The 16,601-nt window shown below is 42.7% G+C and overlaps 1 long non-coding RNA gene across 1 annotated transcript; it reads left to right on the forward strand.

Annotated features, from left to right (window-relative positions):
* The first annotated feature begins 11,614 nt into the window (after positions 1-11,614).
* LOC123394372 lies at positions 11,615-14,544 on the forward strand. Its single transcript, XR_006609075.1, has 2 exons — positions 11,615-11,901; positions 12,014-14,544. It is a non-coding gene; the product is annotated as an uncharacterized LOC123394372 (long non-coding RNA).
* Positions 14,545-16,601: the final 2,057 nt, after the last annotated feature.

Genomic DNA, 16,601 nt, shown 5'->3' on the forward strand with positions numbered 1-16,601 from the left:
AGATGACCTGAGCCCCCTGAGGCATCCAGGTGCATCTCACTTCTCTCCATCTGTGAGGGCATCTGGCGAAGGAGGAAAGTTTGTCTTGCTTCTGAATTTCTAAAAAAATATTTTGATCAACACTTTAGGCTTTTGCATATGTATTCGTAACTTGTGAGCCTGCTTAGCAATTAAGCATGTGCAAGAATTGTAAATTTTGGTTCCAGATAATAGAGAGAAGGTTAAATCAAGGGGATTAGATAAACAGTGTTATTTAATTTTACAGTGGGTATTTAAGACTTCTCATATGAACTTTACTAGGAGAGATGGCTCTGACAGGTGGCTCTCTGTCTCCCCAGAGGTGATAACTCAGGAAAATGGCCCTCTGTGGTTGTGTACAATTCCGGCTAGTCATGAAATAGAGCAGTGGTCAGGAAACTTTCTCTCTAAAGAGCCTGAGAAATATTTCTTTAGCCTTTGCAACTACATGTACTCAAGTCTGCCATTTGAGCGTGAAAGTAGCCATAAATCATACCCAAATGAATGAGTGGCTGTGTCCATTAAAATCGTACTGACAAAAACAATCGGTGGGCTGGGTTCAGCCTGGGGGCTCTAGTCCTCTGACCAGTGACACAGAGCCACCAGACAGAAAAGTTATCGAGACAATGGAAGAGTTGGCTGAGGTGTTCCCTCACAGGAGGTTTTTAAAAACACAGTAGGCAGGCTCTTGTTTGGGTTGACTTTTATGTGTTAATTCCTCCATTTGGTAAACCACCGCTTACACTTTGCTTTAGGGAACCGTGCACACCGTGCCCTTGACATAGTTCTTATAGGACACATTGGTGCCTCGACACGAATGATCTTACACTGAGCGCTATCACAGGGCTCCCAGTTTCGGTCAGCTTCTTTGCTCCACATATCCTGCCCTCCGTCCTCTAAACAAAGACCAGCATCTGTGGGAAGGACAAGTGTGAAGGACAAGGCAACCATGGAGTGCGGAAGGATGGGAGCCTTGCAAGCATGAGGTAGGAGAAAATGCAAATTTATTTAACCTGTCGGATCCTTTCTCCTAGATACCATCTTACAGCTCCGGAAAGGAAGTGCTTGAAATAAAACCACAATGATGGGGAAATGTCAGAGGAACCCAGGGGCTGACTGGAAGAACTCCCAGGGGACAAAGCTGGATCGATCTGAGCACCAAAATGTATCATGTAGTATCAGGTTATAATCCAAATTATCAAATAAATACTAATGAGTCCATATTGGTAAAAGTAAATGATTGAAGAAGTAAATAAATAAATAAATAAGGCAGATAGGCAAATTTCTCATATAGAAGTATTCTAAGTTATTTATTCAGAGGTTTTACTTCAGGGAGGTGAGTACCCCGCACCCCTCCCCCCATCTTTTAAGTGTGAGCTGTGCATGGGACTTCCTCCCAAAGAAGACATTATAGGAAGAAGGAAAAAAGAGTAACTTGTCCAGTGGAGAAGGCCGGCAAACACAACCTTAGCCATGTGATCAAGGTTAACACAAACGGTGATCAGTCATGTTGTTAACATGTACCCTTGATACGATGTGATGAGAATGACGCTTTACTTCTGTGGTCTTTCCCCCCCCAAAACCCACAACTCTGGTCTCATCAAGTGAAAGACACCAAACTCAAATTGAGAGACATTCCATAAAATAGCTAACCAAACTGTCAAGATCATCAAAAGCAAGGCAAGTCTGAGAGACAGACCCAGTCTAGATGAGCCTAAGGAGACATGAAGACTACGTTTAATGGGGTACCCTGGGTGGGAGAGGGGGCGGAGTGAGAAGGATGTTAGGGAAAAAGAAAGGAAATTGGAATACGGTGCGAACTTTAGCTAATAATTACATATCAGTATTGGTTGTGACAAATGTACGATGCTAAGTAAGGTGTTAACAGTAGAGGAAACTGGGTGTGTGGAGTATAGGAATTCTGTGTACTATGTTGGCAGTATTTCTGCAAATTAAAAAAAAATTTATAAAATAAAATGTTTATTTTTAAAAAATGAGAAATAGATTTGAAGAGATACTTTGTCAAAGAAGACGTACACGTGGCTAATAAGCACACAAATAAGCACACAAAAGATCCCCGGCATCATCATTTCTCAGCAAATGCAAATTAAAACCACAGTGGGATATAACTATGCTTTCCCTAGAGAGGTTAAAATGATAAAGACTGGCAGCAGTGAAGGAATTGGAATTTTTATACACTTCTGGCGGGAATAAACAATTGTGTAATGACTTTGGAAAAGAGTTTGGGTGTAGTTTACCATTACAGGTACACTATCATATGATCCAGTCACTTCACTCTCGGGTATTTTCCGAAGAGAAATTAGGATATAGATCCACATAAAGACTTGTACATGGATGTTTGTAGCCATGATATTTGTAATAAGTCAAAAATGGAAATAACCCAAGTGAATGGATGAGTAAGTAGTGAGATATCCATGTAACCGAATGCTATTCACCGGTGAAAAGAAACAAGCCACCGTGACACCAGGGATGAATCTCAGACACAGCGGGCTTAGCCAGACACGAAAAAGTACGTGCTGCCTCATGCCACGAATATGACATTCTAACAAATCTCAAGGAATAAAGAGCAAATCAGCAGTTGCTGAAATGGGGAGCAGGAATTGACTTCGAAGAGGCAAGAGGAGACTTTTGGGACAGATGAAAATGTTCTCTATATCTTGCATGTGGTGATCTCATGAGGGGATGCATTGAACCTTGTATTTACAATGAAGCAATTATCTTATTTACATAGACTTCAATGATTTTTTTTTTAATTAGAGGGAGTCCCGGCAGGAATTCTGAGAATGGTCTTCTGAGGCCCTTTAGGGATGACAGGTCAACTTGTTCTGCTCCATGGCCCTCCCCCCAGCCCATCCCATCCCAGCACACTCACCAGCACCCCAGGGAGCAAGGGAGCTGCTTCATATGTCCTCCTTTAAGACTGAGGGTTCCTCCTCAGGTGATTTTGGAAGGCAGAAGCTCTATGGAGTCACCTATGCCAGTAGGACTTAAAGAGATTTTGTAGTGTTCATGGAAGACAGAGGAGGAAGGAGGCACACATTTCTCAGCTTCCATGACTTTCAGAAGGCACAAAGAAAGACCCCAGTGCCTGATGGGAGCACACACTAGCAGACGGGAGGGGTAGAGTCTCCTGGGTGGGGGCCACAGGGACACGAAGCCGCCCCTCTGTGGTAAAGGAGTGCTCCATGAGGAGATGAGTGAGACACAAACGTGTCCTCAGGAAACCACACATACAGTTTCCACGGAGACTCTAGAGCAGCAGATGCCACAAAAATAAAGTGGCATCAGATCAGGACCCAGTCATGCACCCACAATGGAAACTCTCAGGCAGGCACAAAAAGAGGATTTCTCTTTCTTTTTATTTTTTTTAAATATTTTTTTCTTTATTTGATAGACAGGGATCACAAGTAGGCAGAGAGGCAGGCAGAGAGAGAGGAAGGGAAGCAGTCTTCCTGCTGAGCAGAAAGCCCGATGCAGGTCTTGATCCCAGGACCCTGGGATCATGACCTGAGCCAAAGGCAGAGGCTTTAACCCACTGAGCCACGCAGGTGTCCCAGGATTTCTCTTTCTCCCCTGCTATGCTCAAAGTTGGAGATGGTAGGGCAGACAGTGTTCATAGACAGGAATCTTGGAACTACGAACAATGATAGCTAATAATATTGAATTTTGACAGAGGAGTCAACTGAGAGGGTCTAAGGCTTGAACCACCAGAGTAGATTAGACCAATCAGCAGACTAGACTAAGGTTTAAACAAGAATAGGAGAAAAGTAAGATGCATGCTCTGGGTGGATGGGAACATTCAGAGTTCTGAAGACACAGTAAGCTTCATTTTAAAAATATTTGCATTGGTACACTTTGGTCCAAATGTTATATTTACAGATGAATAGTATTTTTATAATATACTGTTTTGTAACCTGCTATTTTCACAGGGACATTTGTCCCTGTCAATATATAGTCTTCTACTACGTACTTTCTAATGTCGATGTAGTGTTCCTTCATATAAATGTACATAATTTACCTAACTAGTAGCTTATTGTTGGACATGAAGGCTCTTCCAATTTTTGGGTGTTATAAATAAATTTGATGAACAGTCTTGCACATGTATCTTTTCACACATCTTTAATTATTTCCACGAGATAAATTCACAGTTAAGGAATTGCTTGGACATAGGATATTCACATTTTAAAGCTTTTAACAGCATTTAGAAAGTTCATACCAATTTACACTTCCATTAGAAATCAACCATCTTTAAAAGCTATTTTTCTATCTATCTGTACCTCTATTCTGGTTCAGTTATGATTCAGAAGGGCTAAAAGAAAAGGTCACAAGGGGCGCCTCGGTGGCTTAGTCGGTGAAACATCTGATTCTTGATTTCAGCTCAGGTCTTGATCTCAGGGTGGTGAGTTCAGGCCCTGTGTGGGGTTCCATACCAAATGTGGAGCCTACTTAAGAGAAGAGAAAAGAAAAAGAAATGGTCATAAACCTATTTCCATTTCATTATTACGGCATAGGGTGAATTCCGCACTAGTAGAACAAGTAACATTAGTAGTGTCGGAGTTCATCCTTAGTTTAACACAAAAATGGCCATGTCCACATAATAGTAACAGCAATGACGTTAACTTTACTGTGACATTATTATGCCACAGGCAGCATGTATAGTATTTTACTGGTATTTACAGTCCTATGAGATAATAAGTACTATTATTCTTTCCATTTTATTTTATTTTTTAAAGATTTTATTTATTTATTTGTTTGTTTGTTTGTTTATTTGTTATAGAGAGCACCTGCATGTGAACTCTGGGAAGGCCAGAGGCAGAGGGAGATGGAAGAGAATCCCGAGCTGACTCTGCCCTGAGCATAGAGCCCTTCAACAGGGTTCTACTCGGGGCTCCATCTCACGACCCTTAGAGCATGACCCTGAGCTGAAGCCAAGAGTTTGACATTGAACTATCCAAGAGTTCAACCTATTGAGCCACCCAGGTGCTCCTATTCTTTCCATTTCAAAAAAGAGGAAATTCTGTCATCAGAAGGGTAAGTGCCTTGATGAATGCATTTTCTTTGTATTAATATGTGTCAGCATAGCCTGAACTGTCTTAGTATCTCTGCACGTTGTATTTCTGTTAATTTGCATGACATCTTACTGAGTTTATTTTCCCTACGACAGATTAAACACTGACTCATGGGACCCACTGAACTGTTATGTCAGGCTGCTGCTGGGCCAGTGGGCTCCTGGTGCTCAGCCAGCCCAGAAGGAGCCCTTCTTGGTGGGGCTGCTGTTACACAGTGGGGAGGGGGCAAGGGGTGTTTGGAGGGCACAGGTGACCACAGGGGCTTCTTCTCCCTTAATGGTGAATGGGCACATGCCACAGCCTGGTTGAGGAAGGTATGAGGGTCTGGGTCTCGGATCCCCACAGGAATGAAGATTTGGGTTGTAGCCCTGGGTAAGCCACTAAGTCTCTCTTCTTCATCCCACGCTCTGCTCTGAATGTGAAATACTGTGCTTGTGGTCTCCGAGCCCACTGCAGCAACATTCTGTTGATGGTCCCTCACTTCACCTTGAAAATGGGGAGAGATTACAGCTCTAATTCCCAAGCACAGTGTTGTGACACACTGTCCCAGTCATTTGTAAAGTTTGCCACAGCAAGAAAATTCTATGGTTTGCACATGGGGTACTTCTCAGGTCAACTGGAGTGGATCTAAGATTATCCTGTGTGGAGGTCACCCTCGCTCCCAACCATTCCAGCGTGCTTTCAAAGAGGGACAGAAGCAGGAGAGGAGGAGGAAGACAAGCCATCTGCAGCTTGTCTTACCTCTAGATCCGGGGAGTGTGTGGTCCATGCCTAAGCAGGTTTCTAGAGGAAAAGCATCAGGAACCACAGCTCCAAACCAAAGGAATAAAATGGAATGGGAAATCAGATGACAGAAGGGTGGAAAAGGTGTTTTTTTGTTTTGTTTTGTTTTTCTGAATACAATAGAAAAAAGCTTTCAAGCATTTTCAGTTCCAGTATTCTTTCCTTAATTAGTATCAAGAAGCCAAATTCAATTCCCTACCAAAAAGAGACAAGACAGCAGGCAGAGATGGTGAAAGTACCATGTTTACGCTTGAGCACGTCAGAGGCCATCAAGATGGCCATGAAAAGAATAGGACCTCCTGAAAACCTTGTTGTTCAAGACACATTTTCTCATCAATGAACAGCTTGCCAAGGCCAGATAAGCAGCATGAAAGGGGAGGGGGGAGGGGAAGAAGGCTTCTACTTGTTTATTGAGAGAGTTGTTCTTAATAATTCATTTGCTTATAACTTCCCAAAGGAAATTACCCTCCCTGGCCCCTGTCTGGTGGGAGAGGTCTGCTCTCACAGACTGGGTTATCAGTATTCTTGCTTTCTGGTGAGCAGTTAGAGTCACTGTTTCTTAACGAGGTCAAGGCCATGGACTATACATCTAATTAGACAGTTAAGTCATCGTTATTTCTTAGTTACAAACTGGATGCCTTCTCCGTGCTAAACATCTCTCAGTGTAATGCTTATGTTCAGCAAAAGCCCAGCTTCTGCTGGAGAAAACAACTCGAGGCAGTGTCATTTCAGTGTATATCTTGATGGACAAATCCCAAATCACTGTTATTTTTTAAAGAAAAAAAAATCCTTTTTTTCCTATTTAAGGGCAGCCTGATTAAAGCATTCCTAACTCTCAAGCTTCTCTTATTGTTTACATGGCTGGCCCTCCCCGTTCTTATATGCATCTTGCCCCAAGATGGCTTTTGTTGGAGATTAATATCAAAAGAGCGTCCACCCATGATACAACAATCCTCTGGTTTCCAGGCAGTATTTTTTATGCGGAATGAATTTTCTTTAGTGCTTTTGCCCCCCCCCCCTCTTTTAATGAAAGTCACATATATGCACTGTAGAAATAATAAAAAATGAAGAAAAGTGTAAATTTAAAAATTAAGCCTCCTTGAGTCAACGTGGGAAGAACTGTTTAAAGGAACTATCACTGAATACCAAAGCAGTTTTTAGCATTTAAGTGATTTGATTAAATTATGGGTAGTCCTCTGATTAAACATTATATCGTAGGAATGGTTCATAACCATCTCCTCATGCCATTGTTTTCACCTAGCTGTTTATTTGAAAAATCATGATGGCTGTTTTCTCTTGCATAAATGTCAATCTCTGCTGAGAAATGCCATCAGATGCTTTTCTGCAAGTCATAGTTTGGAGTGTATTCTTCTTTAGAAAATTACCGACATTAATTTGAATCTCCCTGATGGCTAGTGATGATGAACATTTTTCCATGTGTCTGTTAGCCATTCATATGTCTTCTTTGGATAAGTGTCTGTTCATGTCTTCTGCCCATTTTTTGACGTGATTATCTGTTTTGTGTGTGTTGAGTTTGAGGAGTTCTTTATAGATCTTGGATATCAGCCCTTTGTCTGTACTGTCATTTGCAAATATCTTCTCTCATTTCATGGGTTGCTTCTTTGTTTTGTTGACTGTTTCCTTTGTTGTGCAGAAGCTTTTGATCTTGATGAAGTCCCAAATTTTCGCTTTTGCTTTTGTTTCCTTTGCCTTTGGAGCCATATCTTGAAAGAAGTTGCTGTGGCTGATGTCAAAGAGGTTACTGCCTGTGTTCTCCTCTAGGATTCTGATGGATACCTGCCTCACATTGAGGTCTTTTATCCATTTCAAGTTTATCTTTGCATATGGTGTAAGAGAATGGTCGAGTTTCATTCTTCTACACATAGCTGTCTAATTTTCCCAGCACCATTGATTGAAGAGACTGTCTTTTTCCCACTGGATATGTTTTCCTGCTTTGTTGAAGATTATTTGATCATAGAGTTGAGGATCCACATCTGGGCTCTCTACTCTGTTCCACTGGTCAATGTGTCTGTTTTTGTGCCAGTACCATCCTGTCCTGGTAATCACAGCCTTGTAGTAAAGCTTGAAATCAGGCAGTTTTGTTTTTCTTTCTCAACATTTCCTTAGCAATGTGGGGTCTCTTCTGATTCCATACAAATTTTAGGATTGTTTGCTTTAGCTCTTTGAAAAATTCTGGTGAAATTTTGGTTGGGATGGCACTAAAAGTATAGATTGCTCTAGGCAGTATAGACATTTTAACAATGTTCATCATCACTAGCCATCAGGGAGATTCAAATCAAAACCATATTGATATACCACCTTACACCAGTTAGAATGGTCAAAATTAACAAGACAGTAAACAACAAGTGTTGGGGAGGATGTGGAGAAAGGGGAGCCCTCTTACACTGTTGGTGGGAATGAAAGTTGGTGCAGCCACTTTGGAAAACAGTGTGGAGACTCCTCAAGAAATTAAAAATAGAGCTATCCTATGACCCTGCAATTGCACTATTGGGTATTTACCCCAAAGATACAGATGTAGTGAAAACAAGGGCCGTATGTACCCCAATGTTCATAGCAGCAATAGTCACAGTCACCAAACTGTGAAAGAATCAAGATGCCCTTCAACAGACGAATGGATAAAGAAGATATGGTCCATATAGATTATGGAGTATTATGTGTCCATCAGAAAGGATGAATGCCCAACTTTTGTATCAACATGTATGGGACTGGAGGAGATTATGCTGAGTGAAATAAGTCAAGCAGAGAGATACAATTATCATATGGTTTAACTTATTTGTGAAGCATAAGGAATAACACCAAGGACATTGGGAGATGGAGAGGAGAAGTGAGATGGGGGAAATTGGAGGGAGAGATGAACCATGAGAGACTGTGGACTCAAAGAAACAAACTGAGGGTTTTAGAGGGAAGGAGGATAGGGGGTTGGGTGAGCCTGGTGGTGGGATAATGGAGGGCACATATTGCATGGAGCACTGCATGTGGTATATAAACAAGGAATTCTGGAACACTGTAAAGAAATTTAAAAAAATTATCAACATTAAATATTACTGGCCTTGTAACAGAAAGAGACTGTGATAATTCTGGAAATGCAACATTTCAGGGCACCTGGGTGGCTCAGTCAGTTGAGCATCTGACTCTTGGTTTCAGCTCAGGTCGTGATCTCAGGGTCATGAGATGGAGCCCCATGTTGGGCTCTGCACTGTGCGTGGAGCCTGCTTGAGATCCTCTCTCTTCCTCTGCCTCTGCCGCTTGCCACTACCCTGCCCCATTCTCTCCCTTTCTCTAAAATAAATAAATAAATAATAAAACAAATATTTCAGAAGAATGTTGTGTAAACAAAACCAATAATAGTTACCACTCGAAATCATTATGCTATATACCTTAGACTTACACAGTGTTGCGTGTCATTTTATCTCAATAAAACTGGGGGAAAAAGATTTCTACATACATAAATATTTACCACGTGAAGAGATTAAAAGGAATTGGTTATCTTATTGGTGACATGTCCAGGGTCAAATCTGAGTGAATTAACTATAGCCCTCAGATGAGACTTCAGGGCTCTTTGCTTTGGTAGTTCATGAGTAGTGAACACGGTTTCCTTTGGGGGTGGTGAAAATGTTTGGGATATAGATAGACGAGGTAGTGGAACTCAGTATCACTGGATTGTATACTTGAAAATGGTTAATTTTATGTTATGTGAATTTCACCATAATAAAAATATAGTAAAGAAAAAAAAAAGGGATTAGTGAATCTCAGCACTTAGGACTGTTTATACCTAACACCTAGAGTCCTAATTATTCAATATCCCTGCTAATCATAACTGTGAGAAACTTGATTTCAAAATGGTGTGATAGAGAAATGAATTTCAACCATTTTCACCTTTCTTGCTTTGCTTTGGTAGTAGCAAACTTAAGTCATAGTTCTACTCTTGATAAGTGAAAGTGGTTGGTCAGTCGGTTGCATCTCCCATTTCCACATACATTAGGGAAAACACCACACTTCCATGACTCTAAAGCAGAAGTGCTTCTTTGGCATAACATAATGATTTTCAGTTCCAGTCTTATTTTAAAATTTTCCAAGAAAAGAAGACAAGAAAATAGAATGAGGAAGGAGAGCAGCAGCTAGTGTCTACTTCATTAACTTAGCAGATCTCTGTAGGGAAAGGGTCTGGGCATAGCCCGTGATCCATTCCTCCTTTATAATAGGGAGCCTCCCACAAAGGCAAGACTGCATCCTACAGGGGCCCTGGAAGGAAATAAATAATCCATCCCCCACCTCTGACTCAGAAAAGAATGATCTGTTGCCAAGAGCTGGTATTTAGGACAGTACTGCCTGGCCAGACGCCAAACTATGAGGCGGGATCTTGGAGTTCTTGATCTGGAGAATTCCAGAATGGTAGGAAGACTCTAGAGGTGTGCACCTCTCATGGAATTTAGAGGAAAGTGTAACGATAGTCCAGTAATTGCTCCTTATGAAAAGCTTGTGTGTCTGAGAGAATGCCTTAACCTCCAGGAAGAAGCATAGCACAGGAAAGAACCAGAAGATCTATTTTTTTCCCTGTTCCTTTGCAGATTCGCTGTGTATGATCTTGGACAATTCACTTCATCTCTCTGGATCTTTAGTTTCCTAACAGGTGTAATGCGATCCTTTCCAACTCTGAAGCTCTGTGATTCTCTTCCTATGTGGGGCTGGAAACCACAGGGCTGCTGGGTAACCCTGAGAACCCTATTTCAGCCAAAAGCTATTGCTGCTTGGAGCTCACACACTCCCTGTTCTATAACAAGAAAAAAATATGTTGCTGTCTCCTTGTTTTCTCGTTCCATTTTACTCACAACAGTACTAATGCTTACCTTTTTGACTGTGGAGGTAACAGCAAAAAGGTCAGTGCCATGAGAAAATGACAAACCAACCAAAGTTCCTTTTGAAGTCTCCTTCCCATCTGGGTGGACAGCAGCCTTTGCTCTTGCTACCTGACTTTGGGCGAGTAACTTCCCCTCAATGTCTTCAAGTATAGAATGGGGATAACAATAGAACATAAATGATAGGTTCCCTTAAGGATTTAATGAGGCAACACATGTAATATGACCAGTAGGATGCCGGACACATAACAAGTACTTGATAAACATTAGCTTCTATCAGTATGTTTCACATAAGCCCGGAAGGAAAAGTCCAAACGCTGAGTTCTAGGTCTCGGAGGGAAAAAACTGAAGTGAGGTGGGGTGAGGGGGGGGGGCATCTTTCTTGGTCTTCTGTTTTCCCATATAGTTGACCCTACTATACTTCGTGGTCCCGTAAAGGTGACAACAAAAATGTGACAAGCTTCCCCTTCCCACACTAATCATGTGAAGCCAAACGCATGTCCGAGCAAGCAGTATAAAATCGCCGATGACCACTATTCACACCTTGGCAAGAGGAATCATGTTTCGGAATAACTAAGAATATTTGAAAGTCAATCACTCTTTCCTAGAGAGGGTTGGAGCCCCGGCATTTGGGGACAGTTCGGTACAGAGCCCTTGGAGGCAGGGAGCAGGCGATATTAACCTTCGTAACAGAAGGGGTAGCCCAGGCCCGTGCCAGGGCACCCAGAGGGACTGAACACTCCGCGGCCCCTGTCTCCCTGCCTCCCTCCCCCGCGCCTCGACTTCCGCAAAGGGGTTTTTTGAAACCCAAGCACAGCCCCCGTGCTCTGTGTAGGTGGTGACGTGGGCGGGGGTGAAATGCAACCTTTCTCTTCCTGACTGCCTGTCCTCCAATTCCCCGTTTTCCTCCGACTTTCATAAGTGGTGAGGTCATCCCGGCGCAGGAAAACCAAACTCCTATTTTTCAGACCCAATAAAGGCCGGCATTGTGTGTCTGCGTAAACAGAGGCCAGACGGACAGGGCGGCGGGGGACGCGAGTGGCCCGCCCCCTGGCGGTCGCCGGGGGCAGTGGCGGCCCGAGCTCCACCTCCCGGAACCGCGGCGGGGAGGCGGAGAGGGTGCGTGCTAAAATGTAAGTTAAAATTAGATCAATAGTCAGCACGGCTCTCTCAATCAATGCTTCGCAGGGCGAGCGTACAACCAGCTATTTATAAGCTAAACCCGGCATTATCTTCCTCTTTTAGGACGCACAGATCCATTACTGCGCGCGGCGGGGGAGCGGATGCTGCCGGGAGCGGCCGCCGGCCACATCTCAGCCCCGCGGGCTGGCCGCGGCGTCATCCAGCCTGCGATCCGCACGAGGTGGGGAGTGGGAGGACACCTCCCGACCCGGGGCTCCCCCCGCCCCTCCGCTCTCTCCAGGACTCCTTCTCCGGCCTGCCCCCCAAAGGCTCGCTCCCGCCGGGTCTTTACCTCTATGGGCTCCTTGGTGTTTAAACACAGGCTGCCCCAAACGCAAACAATCATCAGGGGCTCTCCTGTCGACGCAGAGCGCACACCGGCCGCTTACACCTTACAGCCTTACAGGGCTTGACGGGCCCCTTGAAAAAGGTTTCCAGCCCCGCTGCCTAGAGGGCCTGCATTACTCAGTCCTTGCTCAGGCAATTGTTGCTGTAAATAGCTGCGACCTCCCTCCACCCCGCTGCGAGCACGGATGGGAATGGATTTACCGCGATCTGTCTGATCACGTTGTATTTAAGGCCTCGGTGAGAGGGGACCGTGTTCCATGCAGCCCCCGACGTGCTGGGACAACAGGGCATTCCCAGGCCCGTTTGCCCCAGTGGGTGGAAGTCGTCTGCCATGTATGAAGAAATGTCCACAGTGGTATTTCTGTTGAAGTTGCTAAATGATTTTCATTTCTCAAAAGATGCTCCAGAAAAAAAAAAAAAAAGCATAAACTGATACTGCACCGCCGCCTCAGAAACACAAGATCAAATCATAGTTCTGGGGGAAAACGTAGGCATTCTAGTCTTAGAAATGTATATAGCAAATGTTATATACGTATTTATATCGTTTTTCTTAATTTTTGCTTTTCTATTTTTTACCATTTCTTTAAAAAGCACGTACTATAGAGAGCCAAAGAATTTTAATAGTAGCTTAAATGTACATTAGGTGTATTTATAGAATTAATGTATTGTTTGACATAAAAGGATTTTGAACTAAAGATAGACACCAATGCGTTCTTCATTTAGAAACAACTTTTTCTTCCTCTTCAAATTCTGGTTGGCTTACCACCAAAAGATATCCCACATCTGTTCTTTTCTCCACATCCAGCCGGCCTCTAGCTTGGTCACACGTCACCATTCCTTATCCTGTACCTGGACTGCAAAAATCTGGTCTTTCTGGCCTACCCACTCCACAGAGCCACCAGACTGCTCTTTTAAAATGTAAATCAGATGTAACTGTCTTCTCTGCCTGAAGGCTTCCTTGGCTCCCCATTGCCTTCACTTAGAGCCCCAGTTCCTCACCGGGACCGGAATGGGGTGTCTGGTCTGGCGGGGACCCAGCCTTGCTCCTCTGTCCTCCGTTCTCGCTCTCTCACTTCCTCCCATTTCCGCAGAGCGTGATTTCGGGGGGGGGGGCGCTTTCTTTCTGAGCTTCCTTCAGCCCCAGAGTCCTAGCTCCCGCTCTCCGCTCTGGGCAGAGTTCTCTCTCAGAAGCTCTCCTCAGAGCTGCCTCCGCCTCAGCTCAGATAACGGATACCTTAGCTGACCACTACTTTTCCAGAACTCATCATCACTTTACCTTGTTTTATTTGCAACAAAGCAGCTTAACTGAAACTGCTTTGTTTATCCTCTGGTTTACAAGCTTCTCCCTTTTCACTCACAAGAACAGAAGCCCCTTGAAAACAGGCCGTTAAAAATTTTTTTCTCCACTCTTTTGTTGGGTTCTACAACAGTGCCTGGCCCACATTACTCAATTATCTATTTATTGTATCAATTACTGGGTGTGATTTCTTAATGTCTATAGAATTATACATAGTCTGCCTTGAATCTTCTAGTCATTTTTATATCCATATGCTTCCTCCTTTCAAGTGTGAACTCCTTGAGGCAGGATCATGTTTAGTTCACTTTATTCTCCATGGCGTTTTGGAGTCTGGCACGCCACACGTGTTTAATATATTTGTTAGATTGACTTGCAATAAGTGAATGGGTAATAAGCGGATACAATAAGACTTCACCCCCCGTGTAGCTTTCACCAGGAAAAATATTTTGATATCCAAAGAGATAAATTGTTGCTTTGATCCTTATAGTACCACACACATGCACACACACACGTTTGCTTTCAATATTTCAAAGAATGTTCATATCCATTATTTTATTTGATCTTAATACCAGCTCTGCGAGATAGCCCTTATGATCTACACTTTACAAATGCAGGAACTGAAGCTCGGGGCACGAATTGACCTCATCCAGCTTGAGCAACTAACATGAAGCGGACAGGAGGACGAGAGCTTGTTAATTTCAACATCCACACATAAGGACGTGTAAAAACACACATATGTACATACATACATACATGTCCACATTCGCTGGTGTTTTTTTTTTTTTGTCTCCACCACACTCGCAGTTGGGACCAGATGGGATCATAAATACAAAGTATCTTGAGTGAAATCTGGCAAGTGACAGGCACTCAGTAAATGACCATTCCTTCCTCTTGCCTGCACTACGGTTGCCATAATCTCTCCGTCCCAATAAAGAAGAATGCATCTGTCTTCACTTTGTTCTTTTTATTACTAGACTAATTTCCAGGATCCTTCTTATTGTGAAATATTCATGTGTAATATTAATTGGATGCTTTCACAGATCTGAACAATAGCAAATGAATTCTTGCTAACTGGCAACCTATTGCTCTTTCATCTTTTACTCTGAATACAAACCAGTGAGAAATGTTTACGAATACCGACCAGAGCCCAGCTTAGCTTAAGTTATACAGTTCAGTGTCAATGAGAGAATGGCACATTAAACATGCTAAACATAGCACAACCAGAGAGGTTAAATAATGTGCAAAATGGGTTTTACAATAAGCAAATCAAGAGCTCATTCTGATCATTCATTCATTCATTTATTCATTATTTGTTGAATATCTTTTATGTGCCAAGCACTGTACTAAGTGTTGGGAACACAGAGGCAAGAGACAATAATCCATCAAGTCTCTACCCATACAGGTCTAGTAGAAAAGATAGACTTAAACCAAATAATCACACAACAGAGATCAACGTTGTGAGAGGCAGAACCGACACGGGAAATTCAGGGGAGACTGCCTGGAGAAAGTGAGGATTAAGCTGAGCTGGGTCCTTGGTGAAGGCCTGGCTCAATGCCACCAATGGTTACTAAAGAAAAGGAAGAAATGATCAGATATGTAAATAATAAAAGACATGTAAAAATAATAACTTTTACATTTTTTCACTTAACAAGTATTCCTTAAGTGCCTATTAAGTGCCAGATAGTTGTCTTGGTGCTATGGGCTATGGTAACGGTCGAAGACAAAAATCTCTGCCTTCATGGGCTTATATTGGAGTGGGAGAAAACATACAACAGACTGATAAAGGACTTTAATGGAAAAGAATATTAAGTGGGGATTTCTTCTAAGGGAAAAGGTAATCCAAGGAAGTAAGACAGGGAAGTGTGGCAGGGTAAGAGAGGGAGGTTCAGTTTTCCATGGCCCAGTCCTATATGCCTTCACTGAATAATGCATTTGAGCAAGACCTGCCGGTGGTAATGGAGCAAAGCCACGCTGATCTGAGGGCTGGTGTGGTGGTTGCGGAGGGGAGAACTGTCCAGGAGGAGGACTCTATCAGTATAACAACCCTGGGATAGCAGCATAACTGACTGGTTTGAGGAGGGGCGAGGAGACAGGTGTGTCCGAAGTCAGTGGAATAAGCAAGACGTTAGCTAGTTGATGAGCTCAGGGAGGTAAGGGATCTTAAGGGACATGATAGGTGATTGGAAAGTTTTTGGCTTTTACTCTTTGCGGTGGGAAGACACTGAAAGCTTTTGAGCAAATGATAGACATTATCTGATTTATGTTTTAATAGTCCCCTGGACTGCTGCATAGAGAGCACTCATGTTGCAGGCCATGTGCTAAGTGTCTTAAGAGATGACCTCATTTTATCCTCACAGTTCTGAGATGGACCCATTCTATAGGTGAGAAAACCGAGGTGTAGGGAGGTTAAGTACTTCCTCAAGGTCATGGGGCTAGTAACTGACAGTGTTAGCATTGAAAGCCAAGCAGTGTGATTTGAGCACCCAAGCCATTAGCCACCATATTAGAGTCCCCCTCTAAGGGAGACTGGGATCTTGGCTGGTGGTAATGAGAGGATCAATAATACCTATCACACATTGAGGGTTTTCTAGTCACTGTCCTGGTTTTTCTCATTAATTTTATTTATTCTCACAAAACTCCTATCAGATAAGTATTGTTACTCTTATTATAGATAAGGGAGCTGAGGCTCAGAGAACTTACCCAGGCAAGCTCAGTTTATAATCAAGATACTAGAACTCAAACCTGGGGGACTTCCTCTTCAAAGCCTTTGACTTACTCCTCCCAGATAAATATATTAAACTTTAAAATCTATTTATTGTAAAGAACTTATAATAGAGTCTTGTGTTTTTAAAATAATCCATTTTATCTTTCTTTTTTGATTGGATGCTTAGTCCATGTATTTCTATAATTACTGAAATAGTTTATTTTATTCTTTCTACTTGCTATATTTTTCTATTTTTCCCATTTATAATTTGTTCTTCTATGCCTCCTTTTTTACCTGCTTCT

This window comes from Mustela putorius, unplaced genomic scaffold (assembly GCF_011764305.1).
Source record: "Mustela putorius furo isolate JIRA1106 unplaced genomic scaffold, ASM1176430v1.1 tig00003834_pilon_pilon_pilon, whole genome shotgun sequence".
Taxonomy (NCBI): Eukaryota; Metazoa; Chordata; class Mammalia; order Carnivora; family Mustelidae; genus Mustela; species Mustela putorius.